Consider the following 16,995-nt stretch of genomic DNA (forward strand, 5'->3'; position numbering starts at 1 on the left):
ATCAATTTCCATTCATTTCTATGAGAAATCGATGAGAAAAAGGATCGATAATAAGATCGGACATGTTGGAAATTATCTATGGAACCATCTATCTGCTGAAAAAACTTATGGTGTATTCCCAGCATAATGTTGACGGTTTGATGCCTCTTTTATGCATGGAATAATCCATGTTTAATATCACAGCAGAAAAAGTTGAAGAGAAATAGATTCAAGAAGCAGGGAGGCTGTGAGAGTTCGGGGGATGCACAGAAAGCGGCTGATGTTTCGGTTATGGCTTACTGCAAGCAAAGCACGCAAGAGGCAGCAGTTGCAGAGGGAACTCAGGTAGCGGAAGTGATGGCCAATGAGCATGGGGTAAAGGAAAGGCATCGCCTAAACAGGGACTTGAACCCTGGACCCTCAGATTAAAAGTCTGATGCTCTACCGACTGAGCTATCCAGGCCCTGGAAGGTGAGCTTCACCAGCAGCTCAAAAGTCAGTTATTCCAAGCAGGATGGACGGAAGGTCTAGTACATGCCCTGAGCTGGCTATAGCCTGCGACCTCTACATTTTCTAGGTCAGATCTCTGAAAGAATAAAACTGTACTTGATTTGGAAGGTGGCATTAGAAAGGTAGCCACCAATCAGCGAAGGCATGGAAAGCGGCCGACATCGGTGTTTTGGCCTGGTGCAAGCGGAGCACGCAAGAGGCTGCAGTTGAGGAAGATAGGGAGAGGACACGAAGCATAACGAAAGGCAGAGAGCATCGCCTGAACAGGGACTTGAACCCTGGACCCTCAGATTAAAAGTCTGATGCTCTACCGACTGAGCTATCCAGGCTCTGAAAAGGTGCGATCACCAGCAGCTCAAAGTTTAGCTACAGTATTGCAAGGCTGGGCGCAAGTTAAGGTCTAGTGCAAGTCATGAGCAGTCTATAGCACCTAGATAGCCGGGAAACAGCAGAATGCGCTGTTGTTTCCTTCAACCATCAGGTTCTTCACCTTGGCTGATTGTTGACACTTTTAAAACAATGGTACACCAGCCAGAAGAAGCTATAGGCCGGCGAAACCTAAATGTCAGCGGTGCTCTGTTTCTGAGCACCCCAACAACGCTTGCAGAAAGAGCTAGCGAGAGGCCACGGGATCGTATCTAGCGCAAATAAATGGAGCTTGTGACCTCCAAATTTTTCAGGCCAGACCTCTGAGAAACAACACTGTTCTCTCTCTTAGGAATGTGGCATTAGAAAAGTAGCAACCTGCAGATGAAAAGTGGACTTTTGTCATTTTAGTCATCCTGCTGGTGTTTATAAATTTGCCAGAGAGTAAGACACTGGACCTCACCCTCATGAAAGAACGCTGACAAGTGAGCATTTTGTGGCCAAGACTGATTTGGAGATAAGAGGTGCTACGAAATGTTGTTATTGTGCCAGCCACGGTACTACCACACGAGCACTGCTCAGTCATCATGCACCTTGAAGATAATCCTTTCTCTGTTGGTAAACACCTTAGTCAGTCTCCGAAGAGACTGTCAAAAATTGCCGATGCTGACTATATTTCAAGTCATCATGGCGGGGTATTGGGAAAAGTTTTCAATTAGCAATAATCACGCCTCGGTTGAACTTCATTGACTATGATACTGCCACTGCGCAAAGTTAGCCAAGCTAATGCCAGCAAATATCCCCTCTTTCTTGGATAAAGGAATCACCTTAAGGAGAGACAAACGCAGTTTACAGTGTTCCGCTGAGGATCATGGGATGCCATATGCTAATTAGACAGCCACTAAACAAGCATTGTTAATAAGCGGCTAAAGAGTCTTAGCATTTGAAAAGGCGGCAAAGAGGGCAAAACAAAGCCTGCCAGGGATGCCAGCATAGTGTTTTGTGGAGCAGGCTGCCAAGTGGGCCAGTCCCGCACTTGTAAAATACATGAAAAATACAATTTGAAAAATGGAGTAATGAGTCTACGTCACTGCCATGTGTGCTGATAATTGGGCCTGTGATTATTGTGCCTGGAAGTACTGGTAAGCTGCGCTGGCTAGAGGTGCTTGGGAGTTGGCCAAAGTCTTGGTGGTTGCAGGTTACTGGAGGAGAGAGATGGTACGTGAGCTGTTAATTTTCTGATGCTCATGGTAAGCATGAAGCTCCTTCCATTGCTGCTTTGAGGGTAGATGTGCAGGCTGGAGAAGGGATCCGGCGAATTACTCTAATGCTGGGAATACACGACGACATTTTTCAGTCGATTACTATCCGATCTTATTTCCGATCGACTTTCCGATTCTTATCTTTTCTGATCAATTTCCATTCATTTCTATGAGAAATCGATGAGAAAAAGGATCGATAATAAGATCGGACATGTTGGAAATTATCTATGGAACCATCTATCTGCTGAAAAAACTTATGGTGTATTCCCAGCATAATGTTGACGGTTTGATGCCTCTTTTATGCATGGAATAATCCATGTTTAATATCACAGCAGAAAAAGTTGAAGAGAAATAGATTCAAGACGCAGGGAGGCTGTGAGAGTTCGGGGGATGCACAGAAAGCGGCTGATGTTTCGGTTATGGCTTACTGCAAGCAAAGCACGCAAGAGGCAGCAGTTGCAGAGGGAACTCAGGTAGCGGAAGTGATGGCCAATGAGCATGGGGTAAAGGAAAGGCATCGCCTGAACAGGGACTTGAACCCTGGACCCTCAGATTAAAAGTCTGATGCTCTACCGACTGAGCTATCCAGGCCCTGGAAGGTGAGCTTCACCAGCAGCTCAAAAGTCAGTTATTCCAAGCAGGATGGACGGAAGGTCTAGTACATGCCCTGAGCTGGCTATAGCCTGCGACCTCTACATTTTCTAGGTCAGATCTCTGAAAGAATAAAACTGTACTTGATTTGGAAGGTGGCATTAGAAAGGTAGCCACCAATCAGCGAAGGCATGGAAAGCGGCCGACATCGGTGTTTTGGCCTGGTGCAAGCGGAGCACGCAAGAGGCTGCAGTTGAGGAAGATAGGGAGAAGACACGAAGCATAACAAAAGGCAGAGAGCATCGCCTGAACAGGGACTTGAACCCTGGACCCTCAGATTAAAAGTCTGATGCTCTACCGACTGAGCTATCCAGGCTCTGAAAAGGTGCGATCACCAGCAGCTCAAAGTTTAGCTACAGTATTTCCAGGCTGGGCGCAAGTTAAGGTCTAGTGCAAGTCATGAGCAGTCTATAGCACCTAGATAGCCGGGAAACAGCAGAATGCGCTGTTGTTTCCTTCAACCATCAGGTTCTTCACCTTGGCTGATTGTTGACACTTTTAAAACAATGGTACACCAGCCAGAAGAAGCTATAGGCCGGCGAAACCTAAATGTCAGCGGTGCTCTGTTTCTGAGCACCCCAACAACGCTTGCAGAAAGAGCTAGCGAGAGGCCACGGGATCGTATCTAGCGCAAATAAATGGAGCTTGTGACCTCCAAATTTTTCAGGCCAGACCTCTGAGAAACAACACTGTTCTCTCTCTTAGGAATGTGGCATCAGAAAAGTAGCAACCTGCAGATGAAAAGTGGACTTTTTTCATTTTAGTCATCCTGCTGGTGTTTATAAATTTGCCAGAGAGTAAGACACTGGACCTCACCCTCATGAAAGAACGCTGACAAGTGAGCATTTTGTGGCCAAGACTGATTTGGAGATAAGAGGTGCTACGAAATGTTGTTATTGTGCCAGCCACGGTACTACCACACGAGCACTGCTCAGTCATCATGCACCTTGAAGATAATCCTTTCTCTGTTGGTAAACACCTTAGTCAGTCTCCGAAGAGACTGTCAAAAATTGCCGATGCTGACTATATTTCAAGTCATCATGGCGGGGTATTGGGAAAAGTTTTCAATTAGCAATAATCACGCCTCGGTTGAACCTCATTGGCTATGATACTGCCACTGCGCAAAGTTAGCCAAGCTAATGCCAGCAAATATCCCCTCTTTCTTGGATAAAGGAATCACCTTAAGGAGAGACAAATGCAGTTTACAGTGTTCCGCTGAGGATCATGGGATGCCATATGCTAATTAGACAGCCACTAAACAAGCATTGTTAATAAGCGGCTAAAGAGTCTTAGCATTTGAAAAGGCGGCAAAGAGGGCAAAACAAAGCCTGCCAGGGATGCCAGCATAGTGTTTTGTGGAGCAGGCTGCCAAGTGGGCCAGTCCCGCACTTGTAAAATACATGAAAAATACAATTTGAAAAATGGAGTAATGAGTCTACGTCACTGCCATGTGTGCTGATAATTGGGCCTGTGATTATTGTGCCTGGAAGTACTGGTAAGCTGCGCTGGCTAGAGGTGCTTGGGAGTTGGCCAAAGTCTTGGTGGTTGCAGGTTACTGGAGGAGAGAGATGGTACGTGAGCTGTTAATTTTCTGATGCTCATGGTAAGCATGAAGCTCCTTCCATTGCTGCTTTGAGGGTAGATGTGCAGGCTGGAGAAGGGATCCGGCGAAATACTCTAATGCTGGGAATACACAACGACATTTTTCAGTCGATTACTATCCGATCTTATTTCCGATCGACTTTCCGATTCTTATCTTTTCTGATCAATTTCCATTCATTTCTATGAGAAATCGATGAGAAAAAGGATCGATAATAAGATCGGACATGTTGGAAATTATCTATGGAACCATCTATCTGCTGAAAAAACTTATGGTGTATTCCCAGCATAATGTTGACGGTTTGATGCCTCTTTTATGCATGGAATAATCCATGTTTAATATCACAGCAGAAAAAGTTGAAGAGAAATCGATTCAAGACGCAGGGAGGCTGTGAGAGTTCGGGGGATGCACAGAAAGCGGCTGATGTTTCGGTTATGGCTTACTGCAAGCAAAGCACGCAAGAGGCAGCAGTTGCAGAGGGAACTCAGGTAGCGGAAGTGATGGCCAATGAGCATGGGGTAAAGGAAAGGCATCGCCTGAACAGGGACTTGAACCCTGGACCCTCAGATTAAAAGTCTGATGCTCTACCGACTGAGCTATCCAGGCCCTGGAAGGTGAGCTTCACCAGCAGCTCAGAAGTCAGTTATTCCAAGCAGGATGGACGGAAGGTCTAGTACATGCCCTGAGCTGGCTATAGCCTGCGACCTCTACATTTTCTAGGTCAGATCTCTGAAAGAATAAAACTGTACTTGATTTGGAAGGTGGCATTAGAAAGGTAGCCACCAATCAGCGAAGGCATGGAAAGCGGCCGACATCGGTGTTTTGGCCTGGTGCAAGCGGAGCACGCAAGAGGCTGCAGTTGAGGAAGATAGGGAGAGGACACGAAGCATAACAAAAGGCAGAGAGCATCGCCTGAACAGGGACTTGAACCCTGGACCCTCAGATTAAAAGTCTGATGCTCTACCGACTGAGCTATCCAGGCTCTGAAAAGGTGCGATCACCAGCAGCTCAAAGTTTAGCTACAGTATTTCCAAGCTGGGCGCAAGTTAAGGTCTAGTGCAAGTCATGAGCAGTCTATAGCACCTAAATAGCCGGGAAACAGCAGAATGCGCTGTTGTTTCCTTCAACCATCAGGTTCTTCACCTTGGCTGATTGTTGACACTTTTAAAACAATGGTACACCAGCCAGAAGAAGCTATAGGCCGGCGAAACCTAAATGTCAGCGGTGCTCTGTTTCTGAGCACCCCAACAACGCTTGCAGAAAGAGCTAGCGAGAGGCCACAGGATCGTATCTAGCGCAAATAAATGGAGCTTGTGACCTCCAAATTTTTCAGGCCAGACCTCTGAGAAACAACACTGTTCTCTCTCTTAGGAATGTGGCATTAGAAAAGTAGCAACCTGCAGATGAAAAGTGGACTTTTGTCATTTTAGTCATCCTGCTGGTGTTTATAAATTTGCCAGAGAGTAAGACACTGGACCTCACCCTCATGAAAGAACGCTGACAAGTGAGCATTTTGTGGCCAAGACTGATTTGGAGATAAGAGGTGCTACGAAATGTTGTTATTGTGCCAGCCACGGTACTACCACACGAGCACTGCTCAGTCATCATGCACCTTGAAGATAATCCTTTCTCTGTTGGTAAACACCTTAGTCAGTCTCTGAAGAGACTGTCAAAAATTGCCGACGCTGACTATATTTCAAGTCATCATGGCGGGGTATTGGGAAAAGTTTTCAATTAGCAATAATCACGCCTCGGTTGAACCTCATTGGCTATGATACTGCCACTGCGCAAAGTTAGCCAAGCTAATGCCAGCAAATATCCCCTCTTTCTTGGATAAAGGAATCACCTTAAGGAGAGACAAATGCAGTTTACAGTGTTCCGCTGAGGATCATGGGATGCCATATGCTAATTAGACAGCCACTAAACAAGCATTGTTAATAAGTGGCTAAAGAGTCTTAGCATTTGAAAAGGCGGCAAAGAGGGCAAAACAAAGCCTGCCAGGGATGCCAGCATAGTGTTTTGTGGAGCAGGCTGCCAAGTGGGCCAGTCCCGCACTTGTAAAATACATGAAAAATACAATTTGAAAAATGGAGTAATGAGTCTACGTCACTGCCATGTGTGCTGATAATTGGGCCTGTGATTATTGTGCCTGGAAGTACTGGTAAGCTGCGCTGGCTAGAGGTGCTTGGGAGTTGGCCAAAGTCTTGGTGGTTGCAGGTTACTGGAGGAGAGAGATGGTACGTGAGCTGTTAATTTTCTGATGCTCATGGTAAGCATGAAGCTCCTTCCATTGCTGCTTTGAGGGTAGATGTGCAGGCTGGAGAAGGGATCCGGCGAATTACTCTAATGCTGGGAATACACGACGACATTTTTCAGTCGATTGCTATCCGATCTTATTTCCGATCGACTTTCCGATTCTTATCTTTTCTGATCACTTTCCATTCATTTCTATGAGAAATCGATGAGAAAAAGGATCGATAATAAGATCGGACATGTTGGAAATTATCTATGGAACCATCTATCTGCTGAAAAAACTTATGGTGTATTCCCAGCATAATGTTGACGGTTTGATGCCTCTTTTATGCATGGAATAATCCATGTTTAATATCACAGCAGAAAAAGTTGAAGAGAAATAGATTCAAGATGCAGGGAGGCTGTGAGAGTTCGGGGGATGCACAGAAAGCGGCTGATGTTTCGGTTATGGCTTACTGCAAGCAAAGCACGCAAGAGGCAGCAGTTGCAGTGGGAACTCAGGTAGCGGAAGTGATGGCCAATGAGCATGGGGTAAAGGAAAGGCATCGCCTGAACAGGGACTTGAACCCTGGACCCTCAGATTAAAAGTCTGATGCTCTACCGACTGAGCTATGCAGGCCCTGGAAGGTGAGCTTCACCAGCAGCTCAAAAGTCAGTTATTCCAAGCAGGATGGACGGAAGGTCTAGTACATGCCCTGAGCTGGCTATAGCCTGCGACCTCTACATTTTCTAGGTCAGATCTCTGAAAGAATAAAACTGTACTTGATTTGGAAGGTGGCATTAGAAAGGTAGCCACCAATCAGCGAAGGCATGGAAAGCGGCCGACATTGGTGTTTTGGCCTGGTGCAAGCGGAGCACGCAAGAGGCTGCAGTTGAGGAAGATAGGGAGAAGACACGAAGCATAACAAAAGACAGAGCATCGCCTGAACAGGGACTTGAACCCTGGACCCTCAGATTAAAAGTCTTATGCTCTATCGACTGAGCTATCCAGGCTCTGAAAAGGTGTGATCACCAGCAGCTCAAAGTTTAGCTACAGTATTTCCAGGCGGGGCGCAAGTTAAGGTCTAGTGCAAGTCATGAGCAGTCTATAGCACCTAGATAGCCGGGAAACAGCAGAATGCGCTGTTGTTTCCTTCAACCATCAGGTTCTTCACCTTGGCTGATTGTTGACACTTTTAAAACAATGGTACACCAGCCAGAAGAAGCTATAGGCCGGCGAAACCTAAATGTCAGCGGTGCTCTGTTTCTGAGCACCCCAACAACGCTTGCAGAAAGAGCTAGCGAGAGGCCACGGGATCGTATCTAGCGCAAATAAATGGAGCTTGTGACCTCCAAATTTTTCAGGCCAGACCTCTGAGAAACAACACTGTTCTCTCTCTTAGGAATGTGGCATCAGAAAAGTAGCAACCTGCAGATGAAAAGTGGACTTTTGTCATTTTAGCCATCCTGCTGGTGTTTATAAATTTGCCAGAGAGTAAGACACTGGACCTCACCCTCATGAAAGAACGCTGACAAGTGAGCATTTTGTGGCCAAGACTGATTTGGAGATAAGAGGTGCTACGAAATGTTGTTATTGTGCCAGCCACGGTACTACCACACGAGCACTGCTCAGTCATCATGCACCTTGAAGATAATCCTTTCTCTGTTGGTAAACACCTTAGTCAGTCTCCGAAGAGACTGTCAAAAATTGCCGATGCTGACTATATTTCAAGTCATCATGGCGGGGTATTGGGAAAAGTTTTCAATTAGCAATAATCATGCCTCGGTTGAACCTCATTGGCTATGATACTGCCACTGCGCAAAGTTAGCCAAGCTAATGCCAGCAAATATCCCCTCTTTCTTGGATAAAGGAATCACCTTAAGGAGAGACAAATGCAGTTTACAGTGTTCCGCTGAGGATCATGGGATGCCATATGCTAATTAGACAGCCACTAAACAAGCATTGTTAATAAGCGGCTAAAGAGTCTTAGCATTTGAAAAGGCGGCAAAGAGGGCAAAACAAAGCCTGCCAGGGATGCCAGCATAGTGTTTTGTGGAGCAGGCTGCCAAGTGGGCCAGTCCCGCACTTGTAAAATACATGAAAAATACAATTTGAAAAATGGAGTAATGAGTCTACGTCACTGCCATGTGTGCTGATAATTGGGCCTGTGATTATTGTGCCTGGAAGTACTGGTAAGCTGCGCTGGCTAGAGGTGCTTGGGAGTTGGCCAAAGTCTTGGTGGTTGCAGGTTACTGGAGGAGAGAGATGGTACGTGAGCTGTTAATTTTCTGATGCTCATGGTAAGCATGAAGCTCCTTCCATTGCTGCTTTGAGGGTAGATGTGCAGGCTGGAGAAGGGATCCGGCGAATTACTCTAATGCTGGGAATACACGACGACATTTTTCAGTCGATTGCTATCCGATCTTATTTCCGATCGACTTTCCGATTCTTATCTTTTCTGATCAATTTCCATTCATTTCTATGAGAAATCGATGAGAAAAAGGATCGATAATAAGATCGGACATGTTGGAAATTATCTATGGAACCATCTATCTGCTGAAAAAACTTATGGTGTATTCCCAGCATAATGTTGACGGTTTGATGCCTCTTTTATGCATGGAATAATCCATGTTTAATATCACAGCAGAAAAAGTTGAAGAGAAATAGATTCAAGACGCAGGGAGGCTGTGAGAGTTCGGGGGATGCACAGAAAGCAGCTGATGTTTCGGTTATGGCTTACTGCAAGCAAAGCACGCAAGAGGCAGCAGTTGCAGAGGGAACTCAGGTAGCGGAAGTGATGGCCAATGAGCATGGGGTAAAGGAAAGGCATCACCTGAACAGGGACTTGAACCCTGGACCCTCAGATTAAAAGTCTGATGCTCTACCGACTGAGCTATCCAGGCCCTGGAAGGTGAGCTTCACCAGCAGCTCAAAAGTCAGTTATTCCAAGCAGGATGGACGGAAGGTCTAGTACATGCCCTGAGCTGGCTATAGCCTGCGACCTCTACATTTTCTAGGTCAGATCTCTGAAAGAATAAAACTGTACTTGATTTGGAAGGGTGCATTAGAAAGGTAGCCACCAATCAGCGAAGGCATGGAAAGCGGCCGACATCGGTGTTTTGGCCTGGTGCAAGCGGAGCACGCAAGAGGCTGCAGTTGAGGAAGATAGGGAGAGGACACGAAGCATAACGAAAGGCAGAGAGCATCGCCTGAACAGGGACTTGAACCCTGGACCCTCAGATTAAAAGTCTGATGCTCTACCGACTGAGCTATCCAGGCTCTGAAAAGCTGCGATCACCAGCAGCTCAAAGTTTAGCTACAGTATTTCCAGGCTGGGCGCAAGTTAAGGTCTAGTGCAAGTCATGAGCAGTCTATAGCACCTAGATAGCCGGGAAACAGCAGAATGCGCTGTTGTTTCCTTCAACCATCAGGTTCTTCACCTTGGCTGATTGTTGACACTTTTAAAACAATGGTACACCAGCCAGAAGAAGCTATAGGCCGGCGAAACCTAAATGTCAGCGGTGCTTTGTTTCTGAGCACCCCAACAACGCTTGCAGAAAGAGCTAGCGAGAGGCCACGGGATCGTATCTAGCGCAATTAAATGGAGCTTGTGACCTCCAAATTTTTCAGGCCAGACCTCTGAGAAACAACACTGTTCTCTCTCTTAGGAATGTGGCATTAGAAAAGTAGCAACCTGCAGATGAAAAGTGGACTTTTGTCATTTTAGTCATCCTGCTGGTGTTTATAAATTTGCCAGAGAGTAAGACACTGGACCTCACCCTCATGAAAGAACGCTGACAAGTGAGCATTTTGTGGCCAAGACTGATTTGGAGATCAGAGGTGCTACGAAATGTTGTTATTGTGCCAGCCACGGTACTACCACACGAGCACTGCTCAGTCATCATGCACCTTGAAGATAATCCTTTCTCTGTTGGTAAACACCTTAGTCAGTCTCCGAAGAGACTGTCAAAAATTGCCGATGCTGACTATATTTCAAGTCATCATGGTGGGGTATTGGGAAAAGTTTTCAATTAGCAATAATCACGCCTCGGTTGAACCTCATTGGCTATGATACTGCCACTGCGCAAAGTTAGCCAAGCTAATGCCAGCAAATATCCCCTCTTTCTTGGATAAAGGAATCACCTTAAGGAGAGACAAACGCAGGTTACAGTGTTCCGCTGAGGATCATGGGATGCCATATGCTAATTAGACAGCCACTAAACAAGCATTGTTAATAAGCGGCTAAAGAGTCTTAGCATTTGAAAAGGCGGCAAAGAGGGCAAAACAAAGCCTGCCAGGGATGCCAGCATAGTGTTTTGTGGAGCAGGCTGCCAAGTGGGCCAGTCCCGCACTTGTAAAATACATGAAAAATACAATTTGAAAAATGGAGTAATGAGTCTACGTCACTGCCATGTGTGCTGATAATTGGGCCTGTGATTATTGTGCCTGGAAGTACTGGTAAGCTGCGCTGGCTAGAGGTGCTTGGGAGTTGGCCAAAGTCTTGGTGGTTGCAGGTTACTGGAGGAGAGAGATGGTACGTGAGCTGTTAATTTTCTGATGCTCATGGTAAGCATGAAGCTCCTTCCATTGCTGCTTTGAGGGTAGATGTGCAGGCTGGAGAAGGGATCCGGCGAATTACTCTAATGCTGGGAATACACGACGACATTTTTCAGTCGATTACTATCCGATCTTATTTCCGATCGACTTTCCGATTCTTATCTTTTCTGATCAATTTCCATTCATTTCTATGAGAAAAAGGATCGATAATAAGATCGGACATGTTGGAAATTATCTATGGAACCATCTATCTGCTGAAAAAACTTATGGTGTATTCCCAGCATAATGTTGACGGTTTGATGCCTCTTTTATGCATGGAATAATCCATGTTTAATATCACAGCAGAAAAAGTTGAAGAGAAATAGATTCAAGACGCAGGGAGGCTGTGAGAGTTCGGGGGATGCACAGAAAGCGGCTGATGTTTCGGTTATGGCTTACTGCAAGCAAAGCACGCAAGAGGCAGCAGTTGCAGAGGGAACTCAGGTAGCGGAAGTGATGGCCAATGAGCATGGGGTAAAGGAAAGGCATCGCCTGAACAGGGACTTGAACCCTGGACCCTCAGATTAAAAGTCTGATGCTCTACCAACTGAGCTATCCAGGCCCTGGAAGGTGAGCTTCACCAGCAGCTCAAAAGTCAGTTATTCCAAGCAGGATGGACGGAAGGTCTAGTACATGCCCTGAGCTGGCTATAGCCTGCGACCTCTACATTTTCTAGGTCAGATCTCTGAAAGAATAAAACTGTACTTGATTTGGAAGGTGGCATTAGAAAGGTAGCCACCAATCAGCGAAGGCATGGAAAGCGGCCGACATCGGTGTTTTGGCCTGGTGCAAGCGGAGCACGCAAGAGGCTGCAGTTGAGGAAGATAGGGAGAGGACACGAAGCATAACGAAAGGCAGAGAGCATCGCCTGAACAGGGACTTGAACCCTGGACCCTCAGATTAAAAGTCTGATGCTCTACCGACTGAGCTATCCAGGCTCTGAAAAGGTGCGATCACCAGCAGCTCAAAGTTTAGCTACAGTATTTCCAGGCTGGGCGCAAGTTAAGGTCTAGTGCAAGTCATGAGCAGTCTATAGCACCTAGATAGCCGGGAAACAGCAGAATGCGCTGTTGTTTCCTTCAACCATCAGGTTCTTCACCTTGGCTGATTGTTGACACTTTTAAAACAATGGTACACCAGCCAGAAGAAGCTATAGGCCGGCGAAACCTAAATGTCAGCGGTGCTCTGTTTCTGAGCACCCCAACAACGCTTGCAGAAAGAGCTAGCGAGAGGCCACGGGATCGTATCTAGCGCAAATAAATGGAGCTTGTGACCTCCAAATGTTTCAGGCCAGACCTCTGAGAAACAACACTGTTCTCTCTCTTAGGAATGTGGCATTAGAAAAGTAGCAACCTGCAGATGAAAAGTGGACTTTTGTCATTTTAGTCATCCTGCTGGTGTTTATAAATTTGCCAGAGAGTAAGACACTGGACCTCACCCTCATGAAAGAACGCTGACAAGTGAGCATTTTGTGGCCAAGACTGATTTGGAGATCAGAGGTGCTATGAAATGTTGTTATTGTGCCAGCCACGGTACTACCACACGAGCACTGCTCAGTCATCATGCACCTTGAAGATAATCCTTTCTCTGTTGGTAAACACCTTAGTCAGTCTCCGAAGAGACTGTCAAAAATTGCCGACGCTGACTATATTTCAAGTCATCATGGCGGGGTATTGGGAAAAGTTTTCAATTAGCAATAATCACGCCTCGGTTGAACCTCATTGGCTATGATACTGCCACTGCGCAAAGTTAGCCAAGCTAATGCCAGCAAATATCCCCTCTTTCTTGGATAAAGGAATCACCTTAAGGAGAGACAAACGCAGTTTACAGTGTTCCGCTGAGGATCATGGGATGCCATATGCTAATTAGACAGCCACTAAACAAGCATTGTTAATAAGCGGCTAAAGAGTCTTAGCATTTGAAAAGGCGGCAAAGAGGGCAAAACAAAGCCTGCCAGGGATGCCAGCATAGTGTTTTGTGGAGCAGGCTGCCAAGTGGGCCAGTCCCGCACTTGTAAAATACATGAAAAATACAATTTGAAAAATAGAGTAATGAGTCTACGTCACTGCCATGTGTGCTGATAATTGGGCCTGTGATTATTGTGCCTGGAAGTACTGGTAAGCTGCGCTGGCTAGAGGTGCTTGGGAGTGAGCCAAAGTCTTGGTGGTTGCAGGTTACTGGAGGAGAGAGATGGTACGTGAGCTGTTAATTTTCTGATGCTCATGGTAAGCATGAAGCTCCTTCGATTGCTGCTTTGAGGGTAGATGTGCAGGCTGGAGAAGGGATCCGGCGAATTACTCTAATGCTGGGAATACACGACGACATTTTTAAGTCGATTGCTATCCGATCTTATTTCCGATCGACTTTCCGATTCTTATCTTTTCTGATCAATTTCCATTCATTTCTATGAGAAATCGATGAGAAAAAGGATCGATAATAAGATCGGACATGTTGGAAATTATCTATGGAACCATCTATCTGCTGAAAAAACTTATGGTGTATTCCCAGCATAATGTTGACGGTTTGATGCCTCTTTTATGCATGGAATAATCCATGTTTAATATCACAGCAGAAAAAGTTGAAGAGAAATAGATTCAAGACGCGGGGAGGCTGTGAGAGTTCGGGGGATGCACAGAAAGCGGCTGATGTTTCGGTTATGGCTTACTGCAAGCAAAGCACGCAAGAGGCAGCAGTTGCAGAGGGAACTCAGGTAGCGGAAGTGATGGCCAATGAGCATGGGGTAAAGGAAAGGCATCGCCTGAACAGGGACTAGAACCCTGGACCCTCAGATTAAAAGTCTGATGCTCTACCGACTGAGCTATCCAGGCCCTGGAAGTTGAGCTTCACCAGCAGCTCAAAAGTCAGTTATTCCAAGCAGGATGGACGGAAGGTCTAGTACATGCCCTGAGCTGGCTATAGCCTGCGACCTCTACATTTTCTAGGTCAGATCTCTGAAAGAATAAAACTGTACTTGATTTGGAAGGGTGCATTAGAAAGGTAGCCACCAATCAGCGAAGGCATGGAAAGCGGCCGACATCGGTGTTTTGGCCTGGTGCAAGCGGAGCACGCAAGAGGCTGCAGTTGAGGAAGATAGGGAGAGGACACGAAGCATAACGAAAGGCAGAGAGCATCGCCTGAACAGGGACTTGAACCCTGGACCCTCAGATTAAAAGTCTGATGCTCTACCGACTGAGCTATCCAGGCTCTGAAAAGGTGCGATCACCAGCAGCTCAAAGTTTAGCTACAGTATTTCCAGGCTGAGCGCAAGTTAAGGTCTAGTGCAAGTCATGAGCAGTCTATAGCACCGAGATAGCCGGGAAACAGCAGAATGCGCTGTTGTTTCCTTCAACCATCAGGTTCTTCACCTTGGCTGATTGTTGACACTTTTAAAACAATGGTACACCAGCCAGAAGAAGCTATAGGCCGGCGAAACCTAAATGTCAGCGGTGCTCTGTTTCTGAGCACCCCAACAACGCTTGCAGAAAGAGCTAGCGAGAGGCCACGGGATCGTATCTAGCGCAAATAAATGGAGCTTGTGACCTCCAAATTTTTCAGGCCAGACCTCTGAGAAACAACACTGTTCTCTCTCTTAGGAATGTGGCATTAGAAAAGTAGCAACCTGCAGATGAAAAGTGGACTTTTGTCATTTTAGTCATCCTGCTGGTGTTTATAAATTTGCCAGAGAGTAAGACAGTGGACCTCACCCTCATGAAAGAACGCTGACAAGTGAGCATTTTGTGGCCAAGACTGATTTGGAGATAAGAGGTGCTACGAAATGTTGTTATTGTGCCAGCCACGGTTCTACCACACGAGCACTGCTCAGTCATCATGCACCTTGAAGATAATCCTTTCTCTGTTGGTAAACACCTTAGTCAGTCTCCGAAGAGACTGTCAAAAATTGCCGATGCTGACTATATTTCAAGTCATCATGGCGGGGTATTGGGAAAAGTTTTCAATTAGCAATAATCACACCTCGGTTGAACCTCATTGGCTATGATACTGCCACTGCGCAAAGTTAGCCAAGCTAATGCCAGCAAATATCCCCTCTTTCTTGGATAAAGGAATCACCTTAAGGAGAGACAAACGCAGTTTACAGTGTTCCGCTGAGGATCATGGGATGCCATATGCTAATTAGACAGCCACTAAACAAGCATTGTTAATAAGCGGCTAAAGAGTCTTAGCATTTGAAAAGGCGGCAAAGAGGGCAAAACAAAGCCTGCCAGGGATGCCAGCATAGTGTTTTGTGGAGCAGGCTGCCAAGTGGGCCAGTCCCGCACTTGTAAAATACATGAAAAATACAATTTGAAAAATGGAGTAATGAGTCTACGTCACTGCCATGTGTGCTGATAATTGGGCCTGTGATTATTGTGCCTGGAAGTACTGGTAAGCTGCGCTGGCTAGAGGTGCTTGGGAGTTGGCCAAAGTCTTGGTGGTTGCAGGTTACTGGAGGAGAGAGATGGTACGTGAGCTGTTAATTTTCTGATGCTCATGGTAAGCATGAAGCTCCTTCCATTGCTGCTTTGAGGGTAGATGTGCAGGCTGGAGAAGGGATCCGGCGAATTACTCTAATGCTGGGAATACACGACGACATTTTTCAGTCGATTGCTATCCGATCTTATTTCCGATCGACTTTCCGATTCTTATCTTTTCTGATCAATTTCCATTCATTTCTATGAGAAATCGATGAGAAAAAGGATCGATAATAAGATCGGACATGTTGGAAATTATCTATGGAACCATCTATCTGCTGAAAAAACTTATGGTGTATTCCCAGCATAATGTTGACGGTTTGATGCCTCTTTTATGCATGGAATAATCCATGTTTAATATCACAGCAGAAAAAGTTGAAGAGAAATAGATTCAAGACGCAGGGAGGCTGTGAGAGTTCGGGGGATGCACAGAAAGCGGCTGATGTTTCGGTTATGGCTTACTGCAAGCAAAGCACGCAAGAGGCAGCAGTTGCAGAGGGAACTCAGGTAGCGGAAGTGATGGCCAATGAGCATGGGGTAAAGGAAAGGCATCGCCTGAACAGGGACTTGAACCCTGGACCCTCAGATTAAAAGTCTGATGCTCTACCGACTGAGCTATCCAGGCCCTGGAAGGTGAGCTTCACCAGCAGCTCAAAAGTCAGTTATTCCAAGCAGGATGGACGGAAGGTCTAGTACATGCCCTGAGCTGGCTATAGCCTGCGACCTCTACATTTTCTAGGTCAGATCTCTGAAAGAATAAAACTGTACTTGATTTGGAAGGGTGCATTAGAAAGGTAGCCACCAATCAGCGAAGGCATGGAAAGCGGCCGACATCGGTGTTTTGGCCTGGTGCAAGCGGAGCACGCAAGAGGCTGCAGTTGAGGAAGATAGGGAGAGGACACGAAGCATAACGAAAGGCAGAGAGCATCGCCTGAACAGGGACTTGAACCCTGGACCCTCAGATTAAAAGTCTGATGCTCTACCGACTGAGCTATCCAGGTTCTGAAAAGGTGCGCTCACCAGCAGCTCAAAGTTTAGCTACAGTATTTCCAGGCTGAGCGCAAGTTAAGGTCTAGTGCAAGTCATGAGCAGTCTATAGCACCGAGATAGCCGGGAAACAGCAGAATGCGCTGTTGTTTCCTTCAACCATCAGGTTCTTCACCTTGGCTGATTGTTGACACTTTTAAAACAATGGTACACCAGCCAGAAGAAGCTATAGGCCGGCGAAACCTAAATGTCAGCGGTGCTTTGTTTCTGAGCACCCCAACAACGCTTGCAGAAAGAGCTAGCGAGAGGCCACGGGATCGTATCTAGCGCAAATAAATGGAG

General features: G+C 46.2%; 23 non-coding genes across 23 annotated transcripts; all 23 read right to left on the reverse strand.

The window, feature by feature from the left end:
* Positions 1–369: 369 nt before the first annotated feature.
* On the reverse strand, positions 370–442 carry TRNAK-UUU (transfer RNA lysine (anticodon UUU)). The gene has a single exon. It is a non-coding gene; the product is annotated as a tRNA-Lys (tRNA).
* Positions 443–745: 303 nt separating this feature from the next.
* On the reverse strand, positions 746–818 carry TRNAK-UUU (transfer RNA lysine (anticodon UUU)). The gene has a single exon. It is a non-coding gene; the product is annotated as a tRNA-Lys (tRNA).
* Positions 819–1,490: 672 nt separating this feature from the next.
* LOC137564788 (U4 spliceosomal RNA) lies at positions 1,491–1,631 on the reverse strand. Its single transcript, XR_011030860.1, has one exon. It is a non-coding gene; the product is annotated as a U4 spliceosomal RNA (small nuclear RNA).
* Positions 1,632–2,635: 1,004 nt separating this feature from the next.
* TRNAK-UUU (transfer RNA lysine (anticodon UUU)) lies at positions 2,636–2,708 on the reverse strand. The gene has a single exon. It is a non-coding gene; the product is annotated as a tRNA-Lys (tRNA).
* A 303-nt stretch (positions 2,709–3,011) lies between these two features.
* TRNAK-UUU (transfer RNA lysine (anticodon UUU)) lies at positions 3,012–3,084 on the reverse strand. The gene has a single exon. It is a non-coding gene; the product is annotated as a tRNA-Lys (tRNA).
* Positions 3,085–3,756: 672 nt separating this feature from the next.
* On the reverse strand, positions 3,757–3,897 carry LOC137564623 (U4 spliceosomal RNA). The gene has a single exon (XR_011030714.1). It is a non-coding gene; the product is annotated as a U4 spliceosomal RNA (small nuclear RNA).
* Positions 3,898–4,901: 1,004 nt separating this feature from the next.
* Positions 4,902–4,974, reverse strand: TRNAK-UUU (transfer RNA lysine (anticodon UUU)). The gene has a single exon. It is a non-coding gene; the product is annotated as a tRNA-Lys (tRNA).
* Positions 4,975–5,277: 303 nt separating this feature from the next.
* Positions 5,278–5,350, reverse strand: TRNAK-UUU (transfer RNA lysine (anticodon UUU)). The gene has a single exon. It is a non-coding gene; the product is annotated as a tRNA-Lys (tRNA).
* A 672-nt stretch (positions 5,351–6,022) lies between these two features.
* On the reverse strand, positions 6,023–6,163 carry LOC137564662 (U4 spliceosomal RNA). The gene has a single exon (XR_011030749.1). It is a non-coding gene; the product is annotated as a U4 spliceosomal RNA (small nuclear RNA).
* A 1,004-nt stretch (positions 6,164–7,167) lies between these two features.
* Positions 7,168–7,240, reverse strand: TRNAK-UUU (transfer RNA lysine (anticodon UUU)). The gene has a single exon. It is a non-coding gene; the product is annotated as a tRNA-Lys (tRNA).
* Positions 7,241–7,541: 301 nt separating this feature from the next.
* TRNAK-UUU (transfer RNA lysine (anticodon UUU)) lies at positions 7,542–7,614 on the reverse strand. Its single transcript has one exon. It is a non-coding gene; the product is annotated as a tRNA-Lys (tRNA).
* A 672-nt stretch (positions 7,615–8,286) lies between these two features.
* On the reverse strand, positions 8,287–8,427 carry LOC137564506 (U4 spliceosomal RNA). Its single transcript, XR_011030614.1, has one exon. It is a non-coding gene; the product is annotated as a U4 spliceosomal RNA (small nuclear RNA).
* A 1,004-nt stretch (positions 8,428–9,431) lies between these two features.
* On the reverse strand, positions 9,432–9,504 carry TRNAK-UUU (transfer RNA lysine (anticodon UUU)). The gene has a single exon. It is a non-coding gene; the product is annotated as a tRNA-Lys (tRNA).
* Positions 9,505–9,807: 303 nt separating this feature from the next.
* TRNAK-UUU (transfer RNA lysine (anticodon UUU)) lies at positions 9,808–9,880 on the reverse strand. Its single transcript has one exon. It is a non-coding gene; the product is annotated as a tRNA-Lys (tRNA).
* Positions 9,881–10,552: 672 nt separating this feature from the next.
* Positions 10,553–10,693, reverse strand: LOC137564720 (U4 spliceosomal RNA). Its single transcript, XR_011030800.1, has one exon. It is a non-coding gene; the product is annotated as a U4 spliceosomal RNA (small nuclear RNA).
* Positions 10,694–11,686: 993 nt separating this feature from the next.
* Positions 11,687–11,759, reverse strand: TRNAK-UUU (transfer RNA lysine (anticodon UUU)). Its single transcript has one exon. It is a non-coding gene; the product is annotated as a tRNA-Lys (tRNA).
* Positions 11,760–12,062: 303 nt separating this feature from the next.
* Positions 12,063–12,135, reverse strand: TRNAK-UUU (transfer RNA lysine (anticodon UUU)). Its single transcript has one exon. It is a non-coding gene; the product is annotated as a tRNA-Lys (tRNA).
* A 672-nt stretch (positions 12,136–12,807) lies between these two features.
* LOC137564668 (U4 spliceosomal RNA) lies at positions 12,808–12,948 on the reverse strand. Its single transcript, XR_011030755.1, has one exon. It is a non-coding gene; the product is annotated as a U4 spliceosomal RNA (small nuclear RNA).
* A 1,004-nt stretch (positions 12,949–13,952) lies between these two features.
* On the reverse strand, positions 13,953–14,025 carry TRNAK-UUU (transfer RNA lysine (anticodon UUU)). The gene has a single exon. It is a non-coding gene; the product is annotated as a tRNA-Lys (tRNA).
* Positions 14,026–14,328: 303 nt separating this feature from the next.
* Positions 14,329–14,401, reverse strand: TRNAK-UUU (transfer RNA lysine (anticodon UUU)). The gene has a single exon. It is a non-coding gene; the product is annotated as a tRNA-Lys (tRNA).
* A 672-nt stretch (positions 14,402–15,073) lies between these two features.
* On the reverse strand, positions 15,074–15,214 carry LOC137564689 (U4 spliceosomal RNA). The gene has a single exon (XR_011030774.1). It is a non-coding gene; the product is annotated as a U4 spliceosomal RNA (small nuclear RNA).
* Positions 15,215–16,218: 1,004 nt separating this feature from the next.
* On the reverse strand, positions 16,219–16,291 carry TRNAK-UUU (transfer RNA lysine (anticodon UUU)). The gene has a single exon. It is a non-coding gene; the product is annotated as a tRNA-Lys (tRNA).
* Positions 16,292–16,594: 303 nt separating this feature from the next.
* Positions 16,595–16,667, reverse strand: TRNAK-UUU (transfer RNA lysine (anticodon UUU)). Its single transcript has one exon. It is a non-coding gene; the product is annotated as a tRNA-Lys (tRNA).
* Between the last annotated feature and the right edge of the window lie 328 nt (positions 16,668–16,995).

This window comes from Hyperolius riggenbachi, chromosome 3 (genome assembly GCF_040937935.1).
Source record: "Hyperolius riggenbachi isolate aHypRig1 chromosome 3, aHypRig1.pri, whole genome shotgun sequence".
NCBI classification, from domain to species: Eukaryota; Metazoa; Chordata; class Amphibia; order Anura; family Hyperoliidae; genus Hyperolius; species Hyperolius riggenbachi.